The sequence below is a fragment of the Trachypithecus francoisi genome, unplaced genomic scaffold (genome assembly GCF_009764315.1).
Source record: "Trachypithecus francoisi isolate TF-2019V2 unplaced genomic scaffold, Tfra_2.0 Lachesis_group12, whole genome shotgun sequence".
Lineage (NCBI taxonomy): Eukaryota > Metazoa > Chordata > Mammalia > Primates > Cercopithecidae > Trachypithecus > Trachypithecus francoisi.
The window spans coordinates 7,884,494-7,902,008 of record NW_022681457.1 but is presented as its reverse complement, the minus strand read 5'-3'; the positions used below and the strand labels follow the sequence as shown (position 1 = coordinate 7,902,008).

The following is a 17,515-nucleotide window of genomic DNA, read 5'->3' as shown; positions in this document are numbered from 1 at the left end:
TCTCCTATAACCTAGTGAATGAGCTTGGGAAGAAGCTGCACTGGGCATGGGCCTGGGAAGGGCTCACACCAGACATGGATGGAGATGGGGTGAGCGTCCCGTGCTGTCAGTGATGTTGGGCAGCAGGGATTGTTTAGAGACCACACCTGGATGAACGTTTAGCTCTTTGTAAACCTGATCAGAAAAATCTATATATGAAAGTCATTCATTAATGTGCACTGGTATCTGGTAAATTCTAGAAAAGGAAACAAACTAGGGGAGATATTTTGTATCTGATTTTGTAATACGTTTGAAGTTATGCTAGTGAGTCAATATGTCTCTGACTCCAAACTGTTTTTTTAAGAGACAGGTGTCACTCTGGGGCCCAGTCTGGAGTGCAATGGCACAATTTTAGTTTACAGCAGCCTCAAATGTGTGGCCTCAACTGATCCCCACATTAGCCTCTCACGTAGTCAGATGACAGGCATGTGCCACCATGCCAGTCTATTCTAGTTTCAGAGAAGGTGAGAATGAGAGCTATGTACAGAATGAGGGAGGGAAGCAGTGATGAAGATGAAGGGAACCCTGGGTGCAGATGTGCGGTGAGTTGATTGGATGTGATGATGAAGTGATGACATGTTGCTTCCTCTGTTTATAATGTAATTAATGTAAAATTAGTTTAAATTATGCAGACGAGAATGAGGGTTACAAGACTCCTGTGTCTAAGTGTGGTGCCTTTTATAATTATGGTGTTGGAGATGAGCTTCCCTTTGCAACCCCTCTTCAGCCAGAGGACAGTGACTTAACTCATTAGTTGTGGATCCCCCCTTCCCTTTTCATGGATGGGGTGGGAAGTGGGGAAGTGAAGTAGGGTAAGAAGTGACTGAGTCTCTGTTACTACATTGAATGTGATAAAAGGAATATTAAAAGTGCTTTTGTGTGGGGAAAAGAACGAGAGATCAGTTTGTTACCATGTCTATATAGAAGGAAGTAGACATAAAAGACTCCATTTAGTTCTGTATTTGAGATGCTGTTAATCTGTGACCTTACCTTCAACTTTGTCCTTGCAAGAGACATGTGTGAAGGTGATTTAAGGTTAAAAGGATTTTGGGCTGTGCAGAATGTGCTTTGTTAAACAAGTGCCTAAAGGCTGCTTATGGTTAAAGGTCATCACCATTCTCTTAAATCTCAAGAAAGAGAAAAACATTTGTCTCCTGCCCCTCCCTGGGCAATGGAACATCTCCAGGTAAAACCCATTGTGTGTTTTGTTTACTGAGCAAGGAGAAAACCACCTTTAGGAATAAGGTGGGGCTTGCTGGAGCAATACTGCTAAAAGGTTTATGGAGATGTTCGCATATGCATCTCAAGGCACAGCATTTTCCTTTAAACTTATTCATGTTACAAGGATTTTTTGTTCATATGTCTTACTGCTGATTTCCTCCCTACAATGATCCTATTGTCCAGCCACTCCCTTATCTTTTTGATGGTAAAGATAATTATCAATAAATACTGAGGGAACTCAGAGACCGGTGCCGGTGTGGGTCCTCTGTAAGCTGAGCGCAGGTCCCCTGGGCCCCGCTTTTCTTTCTCTATACTTTGTCTCTGTTTTATTCCTTTTCTCAAGTCTTTTGTTTCCACCTAATGAGAAACACCCACAGGTGTGGAGGGGCAGGCCACCCCTTCGCTTTTCTTCTCTTTTTGTAATTTTTTTTCTTCTGGTTCCTCTTTTAATTAGCATAGCTGTTTTTTTGTGTGTTTATGTATTGCGGGATCTGGCTAGCAGCCTGCAATGCAGCGGGCTGTCTCTTTGTTCCCAGGGAGATCAGCAGGCCGACGTGAAAGATCGAATAAGTGGAGGAAAAGGCACATAATCCCCATAAGAATAATTTTGTGCAGCAGGTAAATCGGGTGTGAGAGGAAACTGGTGAGACAGAAAATATAAGGAGGAGAAGCATTAAATAAAACCTATTGTAGGTGAGATTGAGTGTGAAGGAGGAAGAGAAGAACAGAGGCATGTTATTTTCAGGCTAATGGAAATGGCAAGATTTTTAGGTTTGTAAGGAGAAAAAGAAAGGTAATCAGGAGAAGTGGGATTAGTTACATGGGTCTCCATTGTCATTGGGGGGATTGAATTAGACCTATTGTGACTTGGTGTGCCAGCTTCTAAGGAGTTGGCACGGATCTCACCACGTCTGAGGGCGGTTTGTGACGTGGATGCCTTTTCCCTGTGGTTTTCGTCATCAGTACTCACATGAAGCTTGAGTCTCCGGGTGGGTATCCAGAGAGGGGATTGATGATCTCCGGGTGAAACAAGCATATCCGTTCCCCCACGTTATAATGGTGCCAGGTTCTCAGGTATTGGTTTGGGAGTTTTTCCATAACACTTGCTTGCCTTCGTTTAGGGAGAATTTTTTGCCTTTATTTATTTATTTATTTATTTATTTATTTGAGACAGAGTCTCCCTCTGTCGCCCAGGCTGGAGTGCAGTGGCCGGATCTCAGCTCACTGCAAGCTCCACCTCCCGGGTTCCAGCCATTCTCCTGTCTCAGCCTCCCGAGTAGCTGGGACTACAGGCGCCCGCCACCTCGCCCGGCTAGTTTTTTGTATTTTTTAGTAGAGACGGGGTTTCACCGTGTTAGCCAGGATGGAATTTTTTGCCTTTATAATGGTGTTCGGCTGCAGTTAGATTATTATCTTTAGGAACATTTTAAAAATTTAAAGTAAACAATACCAAACGTATTTGGGAATGGGGGGTAATTAAATTATGCTTTTTTTGTTCAAGCTGTTTGGATAATCGGGTTTTTAAAGTACGATTGGCCCGTCCCACCACAGCCTGTCCCTGAGGGCTGTAAGGGATTCCAGTAATATGGGAAATTCCCTGCTGTTGCTTAAATAAATCAAAAGCCTTACTAACATATCCAGGGGCTTTTCTGTATTTATTTGATATGGAAGCCCCATCATTGCAAAGCAAGAATACAGATTTTTTTTTTTTTTTTTGAGACGGAGTCTTGCTCTGCCACCCAGGCTGGAGTGCAGTGGCCGGATCTCAGCTCACTGCAAGCTCCGCCTCCCGGGTTTATGCCATTCTCCTGCCTCAGCCTCCCGAGTAGCTGGGACTACAGGCGCCCGCCTCGTCGCCCGGCTAGTTTTTCGTATTTTTTAGTAGAGACAGGGTTTCACCATGTTAGCCAGGATGGTCTCGATCTCCTGACCTCGTGATCCGCCCGTCTCAGCCTCCCAAAGTGCTGGGATTACAGGCTTGAGCCACCGCGCCGGGCCAGATTTTTTTTTTTTTTTAACATGAGCCATGCCTTCCCCTGTTTGGCAGGTAGCCCAGATAAAACCTGAGAAGGTACCTACAGAGACATGAACGTATGTCAGTCTGCCAAAGGAGATAACATGGGTCACATCCATTTGCCATAAATCATTAGGACTTAGGCCTCTGGGATGAACGCCAGGTTCCTGATTTGGAAGTACAAAAACTTGGCACTGAGGACAGCTGTGAACAATAAGCTTAGCCTGTTTTCCAGGTAAGAGCAAATTTATCTTTTAATCCAGCAGCATTGACGTGAGTGAGATTACAGAACTCCTGAGCTTCGTGGGTTGCAAAAGAGACCAAACACTCAACTTTATGGTTACCGGCAGACACGGGTCCTGGTCAAGTGGTATGAGATCTAATATGCATAATATAGAAAGGGTGTCTACGTTGGCGAACCGCCTGTTGTAACCTTGAAGCTAAAAAAGCCAATTCAGAATTATCAATATGTTTGATAATAGCAGTTTCTATATTTTTAGTGGCATGCACAACATAAGCAGAGTCAGAGACAATATTGAAAGGATTAGGAAAATCCTGTAAGGCAATAATGACAGCAATTAACTCTGCCTTTTAAGCAGAGGTATAAGGGGTAGAAATAAGCTTGTCTGCAGGACCCACATAACCAGCATTGCCATTACTGGAGCCGTCAATGAACACTGTAACGGCCTCAGGAGTGGGCTGATCTTTGGTTAAGATGTCATTTTTATAAAATCAAACAATTTGTTCTTTGGATAATGATTATCAATAACACCAATAAAATCAGCCAAGTGAATTTGCTACAGTATGGAATATTGAAAGGCGGCTTGAACTTTGAGCCGATTTAAAGGAGCCACAGTTAAATTCAGATCAAATCTGGAAATTTTAAGTATTCTACACTGAGCTTCTCCAACTTGAGTGGCCATTTGGTCTAGATAAACAGACAAAGTTTTTGACACAGAATGAGGAAGAAAACACCACTCCCCTAAATCATGATGTTGAACTATCAGTCCAGTAGGAGAGTGTAATGAAGTGAAAACCAGAAGCTGAAAAGGCTGAGATGGCTGTACTCTAGATAACTGGGCGGCCTGGATTCTTTCCTCTATGAATTCCAGTTCTAGTGAAGCCTCAGGGGTCAAAGTCCTGGGATGCAGAGATTGGAATCTCCCCGCAGCATAGAAAACAAGTTAGACAGCACATAGTTTGGATACCTGAAGTAGGTCTTGAATAATTAATGTTACACAAAAGTTTTTGGAAGTCAAGAATCTCTCCTAATTTGAACTTTTTGAGGTTGAATACATTATCGACCTAAATATTGAACAGGGGTGGTCTGTTGAATTTTATCCTGAGCGATGTGTAATCCAGCCTCTGTAACATGGAGGCTCAAACTTTGATAACAGTCAATTACTTCTTTATCAGTGGGGGCAGCAATTAAAATATCATCAATATAATGAAGAATATAGGCCTGGGGAAATCGGGCTCAAACTGGTGAAAGCACTTGCCCAACATAAAGCTGGCAGACTGTAGGGCTATTCAGCATTCTCTGAGTAAGTACTCTCCATTGATAACAAGCTGCAGCCTCCAGACTATTGATAGATGGTACAGTAAAAGCAAATTTTTCACAGTCCAATTTATGTAAAGGAATATGAAAAAAATCTTTAAGATCGAGAACTATGAGAGTCCAATTTTTAGGTATTAAAGCAGGGGCAGGCCTGCCTGGTTGGATGGCCCCCATAGGTTTAATAACAGCGTTAATGGCCCTTACATTGGTTACCATCTGCCACTTGCCTGATTTCTTTTTTACCAGAAACGGGAATTCCAGGGGGAAAGAGAAGATTCCACATTTCCAAGTTCTAACTGTTCAGAAACCAAGTGAGTTAAAGCCTCCAGTTTGAGCAGCCACTGCTGAATCAAACGGGTGTGTCAGATTTCCAGTGTAAAGGGACAGGATCAGGAGGTGAGGCAGCAGGATAACCTAAACCCACCCTGTTTTACTTTACAGTAACTGGGAGGGGTTTAGTAATCCTTTCATGTTTTGGACCGAGACCGAGTCCAGGAACAAACCTCATAGTTTCCATCATATGCTGACTGGGAGCGCTATAAGAATTATGTGGAATATTAATTTCAGCCCCCCATTGTGCCAGTAAATCTCTACCCCAAAGATTAATGAGGACTGGCGTGATATAAGGCTGAGTTTTACCCTTTTGACCACCAGGGTCAGTGCAAGGCAAGATAAATATGCTCTCATAAACTTCTTTGGCTTTTCCAACACATACTAGTCCCATGTTGGTGGGATGTTTAAGCCAGGAGGAAGACCATAAACTAGAGAAAATAACAGAAACATCAGCCCCAGTATCTACCAGGCCCTCGAACTTTTTTCCTTGAATGTGAATGGTGCAGGTGGGCTGCTGTTTAGAAATTATATTAATCCAATAAGTGGCCTTTTCACCACCAGAGCCAATCCTAGGGCCATGTGTCTTATCTCCTTTGTTTAAAATGATATTAGGTAGTAAAAGCAATTGAGCAATTGATTCACCGGCCAGAATGGAAACAGGAGCCTTGGCAGACACGATTAATTTAATCTCATCAACAGAATCAGAATTAATGAGACCAGTATGAATGTTGATTCCTTTAGCAGAGGTGGATGCCCTAACTAACACCAGGCCCACCGAACCTTGAGGTAAAGGGCCAGTGACCCTCATGGGGACAATTAAAGGCAAAGGGTTAGGTAGTAAATTTAGAGGAATAGTACTACAGAGATCGACCTTCCCGCCCCCTACTGTGGAGGTGGACAAGTACTGTATTGAGACAGAAGGAGAGGCTGAGACCTATTTGGGTTGGCTATAGGTAAATTTGTTTGTGCTGGGGGTTGTGTTGGGACCGCCTGAAGCGGAAACCCAACTTTGGTCTGAGTCTGAAGCATCGTGTTTGACATCGGGGCCTGGGGTCGGCCCTGCTCCCCATTTCCCTGGTGTTGTGGTGGGGGTTTCCATCTATATCATACTTAGAGCAGCAAGTACTTGTCCAATGTTTACCTTTGTGACAATATGGGCAAACACTAGCAGCAGCATTTGGCTGTGTTTGTTGAGCCGGCTTGGTAGCTTTTCAGTTTTTAACAGTGCAATTTTTTCAAGTATGACCACGTTTACCGCAATTAGAAAAGAATTAGAAGTATACTGGTGATTACAGGTGTCCGTGTGTGAAGAAGGTACAGAGAAGTAGGCTGAGTGGATGACAAAGGGACCGGGTGAGGAACCAAAATGACAGGAGGGTGAGGGCCTGGAGTGGATGGGGGAGGGCCTGAAGAATTATAGGTAAATTGTAGTTTGGTCCCAGAGCCATTAGGTAACTCTGGAAGTTTGAAGAGAGAAGAATTAGCATATATACAGTCCTGGACTGTCTGGGCTCCAAGAAAAGAATTAGTGGGACCAGTTTGGTTGGTGTCCTTCATAGCCCGTGCCCACAGAATAGCTTTGTGGGTGTCTGATCCAATGCCTTCACAAGCTTTAATATATACAGGCAACACCTCATGATCAGGTCAATGTTGTCGTTGGACAGAATGCATGGCCATTTTACACTCATGGTTCGCATTTTCAAAAGCTCACATACGAAGGAGAATACCTTGAGCATGCTCATCAGAGACAGATTTTTCAACAGCATTTTGTAATTTAGCTGAAAAATCAGGATATGATTCAGTGTGACCTTGTTTAACCATGGTAAAAGAAACAGGAGCTTGGCCTGGGGCACGTAATTTATCCCAAGTTCTCATCCACACCTTTGTTATTTGTTCTGTATTAAGAGTATCAAAGTTTCATAGGGCTTAAGTATCAGAGAAACTATCAGAGTCTGTGAGCTGAGCTGAGCCTGCAAACAGGCCTCTTCTACTTAATGGGTTTTATAGAACAGTGAAGTTGCTTTCTCTCTTTTTAACCTCTCAGCTGTTTGCCTCTATTTCCCATCACATTCTGGTCCAAGGCTTATTTATTAATAAAATGGTTTTCATTTCTTTCTCTGTTATCGTCATGGAGATGATTTCTCATTTGGGAGAAGATTTTTTAGTTTTCAATTATATTTTGTCAACATTTAAAAAGCGAAGTAACGAATATTTCTTGGGCCAGGCATGTTGGCTCACGACGGTAATCCCAGCACTTTAGGAGGCTGAGGCAGGCAAATAACTTGAAGTGAGGAGTTCGATACCGGCCTGGTCAACATGGTGAATCCCGTCTCTGTGAAAAACACAAAAATTAGCTGGGCATAGTGGGGCGCGCCTGTAATGCCAGCTGCTCCCGAGGCTGAGACAGGAGAACCACTTGAACCCAGGAGGCAGAGGCTGCATTGAGTCCAGATCTCACCACTGCACTCCAGCCTGGGCGACAGAGAAATACTCTGTCACACACACACACACAAAAGAAAAAGAAAAGAAAAAACAGAGAAAGAAAAAAGTAAATAATAATAAAAAAAGAAAGTAATTGATCTCTTCTACAAATGTGGCAGGACAACTAACTGGATATCCACATGGAAAAGAATAGTGTTGGATCCCTATGTGACACCATCAAAAATTTCATTTTAAAAAGTTTTTTAAAAAAAGAGAAAGGGCCGGGCGCGGTGGCTCAAGCCTGTAATCCCAGCACTTTGGGAGGCCGAGACGGGCGGATCACGAGGTCAGGAGATCGAGACCATCCTGGCTAACACGGTGAAACCCCGTCTCTACTAAAAATACAAAAAAAAAACTAGCCGGGCGAGGTGGCGGGCGCCTGTAGTCCCAGCTACTCGGGAGGCTGAGGCAGGAGAATGGCGTAAACCCGGGAGGCGGAGCTTGCAGTGAGCTGAGATCCGGCCACTGCACTCCAGCCCGGGCGAAAGAGCAAGACTCCGTCTCAAAAAAAAAAAAAAAAAAAAGAGAAAGAAGGCCAGGCGCAGTGGCTCACGCCTGTAATCCCAGCACTTTGGGAGGCTGAGACGGGCAGATCACGAGGTCAGGAGATCGAGACCATCCTGGCTAACACGGTGAAACCCTGTCTCTACTAAAAATACAAAAAAAAATTAACTGGGCGTGGTGGCGGGCACCTGTAGTCCCAGCTACACTGGAGGCTGAGGCAGGAGAATGGCGTGAACCCGGGAGGCGAAGCTTGCAGTGAGCTGAGATCCGGCCACTGCACTCCAGCCTGGGCGACAATAGCGAGACTCCGTCTCAGAAAAAAAAAAGAAAAAAAAAAAAAAGAGAGAGATGAGGAAGGGAGACCTGTGGCAGTGGGTGTTACTTGTGGTGGAGGCTGGCTTGGAACCCCAGGCTCAGCGATTTTCCTGCCTCTGCTTCCTGAGGAGCTGGGACCTCAGGCTCCCACCCCTGCGCCTCTGCTGTGTTTAAGCAGCAGGTGGTGACCTCACTCCTCCCTGGCCTGAGCACTCCGTCCGACACCCCAGGCGGTGGCTTTAGGGAAGTCTCTCAAACTGGGCACAGGATAGACTCTCCCTCCCGAGTGAATGGGACAATAGAAAGGGAGAGGATTTCTAAACTGCTCTGTGGGCCGTCACCATGACATCGTACGTGCTGCCCAGGCAGGGCTTTGCATTTCATATTCTAGTTTGTATCCCGGTTCCAGACAATTCCAGGGCTTTTGAATCATTCCTTAGACTTTCTGGCCCTCTCGCCTCCACAACCTGAAGACAGAGACGCTGGGAGGGAGGCTAAGAGATGCGCAGGACCTGCCCCAGCCCCGCCCTCTGCTGATTCTAAAGGGCAGGGTCTCTCCGCCTCGCGCCCAGCCCCTACCTCGCCCAGGCCCCGCCCACCTCCTCCGGCCGCCCGCCCGGGTCTGGCTTCTGTCCTGTGCGCGCAGATTAACGCTAACCCGGAAGCGGATCGGGTGGAGTGACGGTCACATCGCGCGGTGAGTTTTCTCTGTGTTGTATTAAGTCTCTGCTTGCTAGGTCCCCAGCGCTTCCCACCCTGGGAAGTGGGGCCCTCCCAGACCTGTAAATTCTCGCCCGTCTTCCTTCGCCCAGAGCAAATTGAGACATCCCCGTGAGACCCCGGGGGTTGCTTCCTTTTGGGTTTAAAGTCGCCCTGAGGCTGGTCCCGTCACCGTTCTTTCTGCTACAGGGCAATGTATACACTTCCTGTTGCGTAGTTTTCCTGCTCAAAACCTTGTTCTGACTCCTCCCGCCCCGCGCTTTTTAAAGTCCTCACAGGGGAGGTGGATTCTTGCCCAGGGCGCGCCTCTCAGCCTCCTCTTCGTTGGCCCCTGGAGCGCGGCGCTGCGGCCCCAGTCCCGGGGAGGTCCAGTCCTCTTCCGGGTCCTGGGATCCTGCAGACCCCAACCTTGTCCTAAGGCGCACATCGCCCTCCCCACCTCCATCCTCCTGCCAGGGCCTGCTGTTCCCCAGGTCTCCCCTCCGCCGTCACCGCTTTCATTGAACCCGCACTGGGGAGGTCCCAGGGGCCTGTCCTGTGACCTGGGATCTTCTTGCCTGCCGAGCTCCAGCCACTGGAAAATGCGCTCCTCCGGGATGCAGGCGTCTTACTCCAAACCCTCCTGCGATTGTGTGGGCCGAAGGGATCAGGAGACAGAGAGCAGTAGAAAACCTGAGAGAAAAGAAGAATAAGAAAGGCCCAGAACAGATGGCAAAATAGAGGATTGGTGAGGGATATGCCAAGCACTTTGGGAGGCCGAGACGGGCGGATCACAAGATCAGGAGATCGAGACCATCCTGGCTAATATGGTGAAACCCCGTCTCTACTAAAGAATACAAAAAACTAGCCGGGCGACGAGGCGGGCGCCTGTAGTCCCAGCTACTTGGGAGGCAGAGGCAGGAGAATGGCGTGAACCTGGGAGGCGGAGCTTGCAGTGAGCTGAGATCCGGCCACCGCCCTTCAGCCTGGGCGACAGAGCCAGACTCCGTCTCAAAAAAAAAAAAAAAAAAGATGGCAAAAGTGAAAAAAAAAAAAAGAAAGCAGGAGGAGGAAAGCAACTGGAGAAATGTAGAGAAAAGCTAGATGTACAGAGATAAAGGACGGCAAGGTAGGGGGAGTGGCAGCAAAGAGGGAGGCTCATCAGAGTGAGGGAGAGAGGGAGGGATTTGGAGCCAGGGCAACAGAGCAGAGTGGTGCTTGTGTCAAGGAAAACCGAGGGAGAACCACAGCAGGGAGGACACCTGGGGATCTGAGGTGCCACAGAGTGGGGACAGGGGAGTGTATCAGGGAAGAGAGAATTTGACAAGGAGAGCAGAGGAGGTGCAGAGATGGGAGAAGAGGCAGAAATAGATGGAGATTGAGGACGATCTAAAGACTGGGGAGAAGGAGCAACAAGAGGTTAAAAAAGTTGCGAGAATGGAGCAGAAGAGGTGGAAGAGAAGGAATAGAGGGAAGAAGGAGATAAACAGCAGAAGAGGAGAGGGGTACAAAATGAGCAGCAGAATACCAGGGAGGAAGAAAAGAAAATGAAAGCTAGAGAGAGAAGGGGAGAATGAGAGATATGTACAGAATTAGGGAAGGAAGCACAGTAATGAAGACAGAGGGGCTCGGCACAGTGGCTCACGCCTGTAATCTCTCCACTTTAGGAGACTGAGGCAAGGAGATTGCTTGAGTCCAGGAGTTCGAGACCAGCCTGGGAAACATAGTGAGACCCCCATCTCTGCCAAAAAAAAATAAGTAAATAACCGGTCGTAATGGTGTGCACCTGTACTCCCAGCTGCTCTGTGGGCCGAGCTGGGAGGGTGACTTGAGTCCAGGAGGTCCAGGCTGCAATGATCTGAGATCATGTCACTGTACTGCAGTCTCAAAGAAAAAAGGGGTGAGAGACTTTGGGCTCAGATGAGTGAGTGAGTGAGTTCATTGGATATGATTAGTTGTGACATGTTGACTTCTGTGTATATAATCTAATAACTAAAAAGTTGTTTAAATTATACAGATGAGATTGAGAATTTTAAAATTTGTATCTGTAAGACGTGTACAGGCTGGGCCCGGTGGCTCACGCCCCCATAATTCCAGCACTTTGGGAGGCCGAGGCGGATGGATCACTTAGGTCGGGAGTTTGAGACCAGCCTGACCAACATGGAGAAACCCTGTCTCTACTAAAAATACAAAATTAGGCCGGTCACAGTGGCTCAAGCCTGTAATCCCAGCACTTTGGGAGGCCGAGATGGGCGGATCATGAGGTCAGGAGATCGAGACCATCCTGGCTAACACAGTGAAACCCCGTCTCTACTAAAAAAAATACAAAAAACTAGCTGGGCGAGGTGGCGGGCGCCTGTAGTCCCAGCTACTCGGGAGGCTGAGGCTGGAGAATGGCATGAACCCAGGAGGCAGAGTTTGCAGTGAGCTGAGATCTGGCCACTGGCCACTGCACTCCAGCCTGGGCGACAGAGCGAGACTCTGTCTCCAAAAAAAAAAAAAAGAAAGAAAAAATACAAAATTAGCCAGGCGTGGTGGCACATGCCTGTAATCCCAGCTACTGGGGAGGCTGAGGCAAGAGAGTCGCTTGAACCTGGGAGGAGGAGGTTGCGGTGAGCCGAAATCTCGCCATTGTAGTCCAGCCTGGGCAACAAGAGAGAAACTCTGTCTCAAAAAAAAAAAAAAAAAAGACATGTGCATTCTATAAATCTTGGCTTGAGAGGTTATGTTCCACTTGGAATCCCTATTCAGCCAGATTGAAGTGACTAATTCAGTTGTCAATCACTGCCTTCCCGTTTCCTAGGATGGGGTAAGATGTAGGGCAGTGAAGTGGGAAAATAGTCACTGTTATTACATAATACTTTTAATTGAATTAATTAATCAATATTTTGAGACAGAGTCTGGCTCTATTACCCAGGCTGGAGTGCAGTGGCCTGACCTCCTCTAACTGCAGCCTCGGCCTCCTGGGCTCAAGTGATCCTCCTACCTCAGTCTTCTGAGTAGCTGGGACCAGAGGCATGAGCCACCAAGCTCGGCTAGTTTTTGTTAATTTTTTTTTTTTTTTTTTTGTAGAAATGGGGTTTCACTATGTTTCCCAGGCTAGTCTCAAAATCCTGGGCTCAAAGGATCCTCCTCCCTTGGCCTCTCAAATCACTGGGATTACAGGTGGGATTACAGGGATGAGTCACCGCATCTGGCCTACATAGCCCTTTTTTTTTTCTTTTTGTAAGAGAGGGAGTTTTGCTCTTGTTGCCCAGGCTGGAGTGTGATGGCGTGATCTCAGCTCACCATACCCTCCACCTAGTGGCTTCAAGCGATTCTCCTGCCTCAGCCCCCTGAGTAGCTGGGATTACAGGCATGCACCACCACGCCTGGCTAATTCTGTGTTTTTAGTAGAGACGGAGTTTCTTCATATTGGCCCAGGCTGCTCTCTAATTCCCCACCTCAGGTGATCCGCCCGCCTTGGCCTCCCAAAGTGCTGGGATTACAGGCGTGAGCCACTGTGCCAAGCCCATAGTAGTTTTGAAAAGGGACATCAGGGCGCTGTGGCTCACGCCTGTAATCCTAGCACTTTGGGAGGCCTAGGTGCGTGGATCATGAGGTCAGGAGTTTGAGATCAGCCTGGCCAACACAGTGAAACCCCATCTCTACTAAAGAAATACAAAAATTAGCCGGACATGATGGCAGATGCCTGTAATCCCACCTACTCAGGAGGCTAAGGCAGGACAATTGTTTGAACCCCAGAGGCAGAGGTTGCAGTGAGCCGAGATTGCGCCACTGCACGCCAGCTTAGGCAACAGAGCTACACTCCATCTGAAAAAAGAAAAAGAAAGGAACGTCAAAGCCCGGCGTGTGGCTCATGCCTGTAATCCCAGCACTTTGGGAGCAAATCACTTAAGGTCAGAAGTTCGAGACCAGCCTGGCCTACGTGGTGAAACCCTGTCTCTACCAAAAGTACAAAAATTCACTGGACGTGATGGCGCACGCTTCTAATTTCAGCTACTCCACAGGCTGAGGCAGGAGAATTACTTGGACCCGGTTGGGAAGCAGAGGTTGCAGTGAGCCACGATCGCACCATGGCACTGCAGCCTGGGTGATAGAGTGAGATCCGTCTCCCCCTCTCCAGAAAAAAAAAAAAAAAGAAAGAAAATTTAAAAATTAGCCAAGGATGGTGACATGCGTCTGTAGTCACATCTACTCAGGAGGCTGAAGCAGGAGAATCTCTTTAAGCAGGAGAATCATGCCACTACACTCCAGCCTGAGTGATAGAGTATGACTTGATCTCAAAAACAGAAAAAAAAGAAATAGCAATCAGCTCTTTAATGTCTCTCTTTATAAAAGCGGTAGTCCTGGCTGTGCACGGTGGCTCACACTTGTAATTCCAGCACTTTGGAAGGCTGATGTGGGTGAATCACCTGAGGTCGGGGGTTTGAGACCAGCCTGACTAAAATAGAGAAACCCCATCTCTACTAAAAATACAAAATTAGCTGGGTGTGGTGGCGCATGCCTGTAATCCCAGCTACTTGGGAGGCTGAGGCAGGAGAATTGAATGAACCCAGGAGACAAAGGTTGTGCTGAGCCATGATTGCACCACGGCACTCCAGCGTGGGCAACAAGAGGGAAACTCCGTCTCAAAAAGTAAATAAATAAATAAATAATAAAAATAAAAGCACTAGTCCTATTCACATGTAGTCAACACCCATGACCAAATTCTCTCAAAGGCACCATCTGCAGGAACATCCTATTGGACAATAAAAACTCTGAACGTCGCTTTTGGCCAATATGATCATTCAGACCAGAGAGCCTACATCTTGTTTTTTACGTTTTTATTGTGCAATTTGTTTTATACAATGTTTTCTGTGATCTCAGTTTATAAATTTTCCCAGTACACAGTCTATATTTTATATTTTATGCACAGTTAACTAGATAACTAAGGGCAATGCATATATATAAAATTGGCTGTATTGCCTGGTGTTACCTAACTGTACCTGTGACATCATAATCACAACCTCCGACACTGTACGTCAGTTCTTTTTTTTTTTTTTCGGAGTCTTGCTCTGTCACCCAGACTGGAGTACAGTGGTACAATCTCGTGATCCCCTGATCACGAGGTCACGGGTTCGAGACCAGCCTGACCAACATGGTGAATCTCTACTAAAAATACAAAAATTAGCTGGGCGTGGTGATGGTCGCCTGTAATCCCAGCTACTCCAGAGGCTGCGGCAGGAGAATTGCTTGAACCTGGGAGGCAGAGGTTGCAGTGAGCCGAGATTGCGCCACTGCACTGCAGCCTGGGTAATAAAGTGAGACTCCGCCTCAAAAAAAAAAAAAAAAAAAGCATACAACCAGATAGATAGTACCTGTGTCTCAGTAGGAAATTAAATAATTCAAACATCAAATGATTCCAATTTAAAGCTTTGGACCTTTAAATAATTTTGAGCCTTGAGAGGAATGTGGTCCTGCAACCTGAGTCTAGTGGAATGCAGGCGCAACTTCTAAGAGTTTTCCTGGCTGACCATGGTGGCTCAAGCCTGTAATCCCAACAGTTTGGGAGGCCAAGGTGGGCAGATCACTTGAGGTCAGGAGTTCAATACCAGCCTGGCCAGCTTGGCAAAACTTGTCTCTACTAAATATACAGAAAAATTACAGGCGCCTGCCACCATGCCCAGCTAATTTTTGTATTAGGGTTACTGTTAGGGTTTCTCCCCTTCCCTTGGGATGAAGCTAATTAGCTCACAGAGATCCTCACCTCCATTACGAAGTACAGCCAGGATGAACTGTGTGTAACCAAGGGCTTGCCAAGTCCTCTTCCCTGAAGACGGATTAGTGAAGACTGATCTTGAAAACATGTACTTAGTGGGTTGTTTAGAATCCTGAAGTTTCTCTCTTTTCAACCTCTTAGCTGTTTGCCTCTATTTCCCATCACATTCTGCTCTAAAGGTTATTAATAAAATAGTTTCTCTTTCTTTCTCTATTATCGTCATAGAAATGATTTCTCATTTGGGGGAATTCTCTTGGTTTTTCAATTATATTTTCTCACATTTAAAAAGGGAAGTAAAGAATATTTCCTGGGCCAGGCATGGTGACTCACGAGTGTAATCCCAGCAGGCAGGTGCATCACTGAAGTCAGGAGTTCCAGACCAGCCTGGCCAACATGGTGAAACCCCGTCTCTACCAAAAATACGAAAATTAGCTGGATGTGGTCATCTGCGCTTGTAATAGCAGCTATCCAAAGGCTGAGGCAGAATAGCTTCCACCCAGGAGGCAGAGGCTGCAGTGAGCCATGAACTCGCAACTGCACCCCACCACAGGCCACAGAGAAATACTCTGTCTCAAAAATAAAAGGAAAGGCCGGGCGCGGTGGCTCAAGCCTGTAATCCCAGCACTTTGGGAGGCTGAGACGGGCAGATCACGAGGTCAGGAGATCGAGACCATCCTGGCTAACACGGTGAAACCCCGTCTCTACTAAAAATACAAAAACTAGCTGGGCGAGGTGGCGGGCGCCTGTAGTCCCAGCTACTCGGGAGGCTGAGGCAGGAGAATGGCGTAAACCCGGGAGGCGGAGCTTACAGTGAGCTGAGATCCGGCCACTGCACTCCAGTCCGGGAGACAGAGCGAGACTCCGCCTCAAAAAAAAAAAAAAAATACAAAAAACTAGCCGGGCGAGGTGGCGGGCGCCTGTAGTCCCAGCTACTCGGGAGGCTGAGGCAGGAGAATGGCAAACCCGGGAGGCGGAGCTTGCAGTGAGCTGAGATCCGGCCACTGCACTCCAGCCTGGGCGACAGAGCGAGACTCCGTCTCAATAAATAAATAAATAAATGGAAAGAAAAAAATAAAAATAAAAAGTAATAGATTTCTTTCACAAATGTGCTGGGACAACTAACTTGATATCCACATGGAAAAGAGTAATGTTGGATCCCTACATCACACCATCAAAAATTTTATTTAAAAAGGGCTAAAAAAGAAAAAGAAAATCAAGCGGGACGCGGTGGCTCACACCTATAATTCTAGCACTTTGGGAAGCTGAGGCGGGCGGATCACGAGGTCAGGAGATCCAGACCATCCTGGCTAACACAGTGAAACCCGTCTCTACTAAAAATAGAAAAAATTAGCTGGGCATCATGGCGGGCGCCTGTAGTCCCAGTTATTCGAAAGGCTGAGGCAGGAGAATGGTGTGAACCTGGCAGGCGGAGCTTGCAATGAGCCAAAATCTTGCCACTGCACTCCAACCTGGGCGACAGAGCGAGACTCCGTCAAAACAAAAAAGAAAAAAAGGAAAGGAAAGGAAAAGGGCAAGAGAGAGACGGAGAAGGGAGTCCTGCGGTAGGGGTGTTACTTTGTCGCCCAGGCTGGCCTGGACCCCCAGTTTCAGGGATTCTCCCCCTCCGCTGCTTCCTGAGTAGCTGAGACCTCAGGCTTCTGTCTGGCGCCCGCATCCCTGCTGTGTTTAAGTAGCAGGTGGTGACCTCTCTTTTCCCTGGCCTGAGCACTCCCTCCCGCATCCCAGGCGGAGGCCTTAGGGAAGTCTCTGAAGCTGAGCACAAGGTGGATCCTCCCTCCTGAGTGAATGCAGAATAGAAAGGGAGAGGATTTCTATTCTGTTCTGTGGGCGGTCAGCATGAAATCGTGCATTCAGCCCAGACAGGGCTTTGCATTTCACATTCTAGTTTGCATCCGCGTTCCAGACAATTCCAGGGCTTTTGAATCATGCCTCAACCTTCCTGGCCGCTCTGGCTTCCAAAAACCCGTAAAACAGGCTCTGGGTGCCAGGCAGAGAGACGCACTGGTCCCGCCCCGCCCCGCCCTCTGCCGTTTCTACAGGGCAAGGTCTCTCCGCCACGCGCCCCGCCCCTACCGCGCCCAGGCCCCGTTAACTTGTTCGGGGGCCGCCCAGGCCTGGTTTCTGTCCTGCGCGCGCAAAGCCGGAAGCGGATCGCGTGAGGCGAAGGTCCTACCGCGGAGCGTGAGTTTTCACTCTGTCTTCACTGGCTTCTCAGGTCCCCGCTTTTCTGTCCCTGGGATGTGGGGTCCCCACGGACCTGGAAATTCTCACCTGTCTTCCTTCACCCAGAGCAAATTGAGACATCCCCGTAAGAGTCCGGGGACTCTTTTGGGTTCGAAGTCGCCCGGGAGGCTGTTCCAGTCCCGGTCTTTCTGCTATAGGGCAATGTATACACTTCCTGTGCCATAATTTTCGCCTCAAAACCTTGTTCTGACTCCTCCCGCCCTGTGCGCTGCCCAGCCTCGCCCCAGTCGGCCCCTGGAGCACAGCCCCGCGGCCCCAGTCCCCAGTCCCGGAGGGCTTCGTCCTCTGCCCGGTCCTTGGATCCTGCAGGTCCAACCCTTGTCTT

General features: G+C 47.5%; 3 protein-coding genes across 5 annotated transcripts in view; 2 read left to right on the top strand and 1 right to left on the bottom strand.

Annotated features, from left to right (window-relative positions):
* The window catches only part of LOC117093612 (zinc finger protein 813-like), a 361,257-nt gene that overhangs the window by 143,088 nt on the left and 200,654 nt on the right, over positions 1–17,515 (bottom strand). The window lies entirely within an intron of this gene.
* The window catches only part of LOC117093610 (zinc finger protein 83-like), a 241,235-nt gene that overhangs the window by 44,577 nt on the left and 179,143 nt on the right, over positions 1–17,515 (top strand).
* LOC117093613 (zinc finger protein 600) overlaps positions 8,519–17,515 on the top strand; it is a 28,085-nt gene continuing 19,088 nt past the window's right edge. Inside the window, exon 1 of the mRNA XM_033228966.1 lies at positions 8,519–9,162. The gene's annotated coding sequence lies outside the window, so the exon portion shown is untranslated. The remainder of the gene's footprint in view (positions 9,163–17,515) is intronic.